Genomic DNA, 1,522 nt, shown 5'->3' on the forward strand with positions numbered 1-1,522 from the left:
GTAGTATAAGTAGGCCCTATAGTCATGATTATCAAAAAGATACTTGTCAGGAAATGAAGTTAAAAACAAAAAGACACTGGGCAATTGAGTTGAAGTTTTGGTCAATATCCAATAAAATGAAGAAATATGGTCACGATTATCAAAAATGTTGATGGATTTCCCTCAGAATCAACAGAATCTTTTGCTCAATTGGCAAGTTCTATGAACTATAAGAATTAAGAATTACAAAATCCAATTTCTTCATCAAAATTGTAGCAGCTCATCGGAACAATTGGTTTATAGTTTGTATAATGATCATCAAATTAGGTTAAACATCCAAGGTCTCAAAGTTGACGTCTACTCTCAGTTCAACAACCAATCAAAACTGTTGTTAATTCGTCGAGGGAAATAGAATGTTGAGGAGACACGAGAAAAGGGGAGATAATTGAATTTGACCGATATTTGATCAGTTGGTTTATCGCCTTGACGTCTACTAAATTTTCTAGAAGCAGAATTATTGGTTCCCTTTATTGTGTTATGGAGAAGTATCATCAGTCACAACTACTTATTTTCTTAGAAAACAAGTACAAAAGATTCCGTACTGCCAACAAAACTTTAAACTTGCTGGAAACATTGGTTGCAGGAAACATTGGTTGCAGGAGATAAACAATTCATATGAGGAGGAATGTCAATTATAAATGAGAAAGTATTTAATTAAGACAAGTGGTATCAGCATACCCTGCCCGGCACAACATCCGTCAATGCTGCTCAATATATAAAAATGCTCGGTAACTTCTGGTTTCAACAGTCAATCAAGATCAATGAAGATTCTTTTTACTCTGCTGATATTGTCAATTATCAACAACAAATATATCCTACTAAGACAGGATGTTAATTTACTTGTTACTTGCGAAATAGATGTTATTATTTTTACTTAGTAGTTGACTTATGTAATTTCGTGCCACCTTTGATGTCACAGGCAATATGACCAAGGTTATTTTTTTTTTGGATATTGTGAAATCACCTTTTGCTTTTCCATTTACATCAGTAATCTTTGATTAATGAACTTCATTTGTCTTGATGTATGACAGACATCATATAGTGAGGATTATTATCAATATGTCAATTTGATTACTGTATATCTGATATTCGACACAGTAGGCAGACAATATTGATGTTTCAACATTAGCTTTATTATTATTTCTCTTGTAATCAAATAAAAACAACCAATAATAAAATTAGCTTACTGGCCGTTTCTTACAATAAATAATTTTATTGGTATAGTGGCTGAATTGATTCTGTATATATCTTTAAAATAAGATGATTTTTGTAGACAGACACCAGCTTTATTTCTATTTTGACTAATCAGACAAAAACAGTCAATAAATAAAATTATTTTATTGGTCTTTTTATGGAATATATTTTATTGGTATAGTGGCTGAATTGATTCTATTAGTGCCTTCAGATGATTAAAGTTAAAGCAGATTAATATCAACTGATCAACTGTTCTTCGAGTCAGGTTTTTTTAGTCGTCTGAACTCAA

This window comes from Lottia gigantea, assembly GCF_000327385.1.
Source record: "Lottia gigantea unplaced genomic scaffold LOTGIsca_1, whole genome shotgun sequence".
In the NCBI taxonomy this organism is placed as follows: domain Eukaryota; kingdom Metazoa; phylum Mollusca; class Gastropoda; family Lottiidae; genus Lottia; species Lottia gigantea.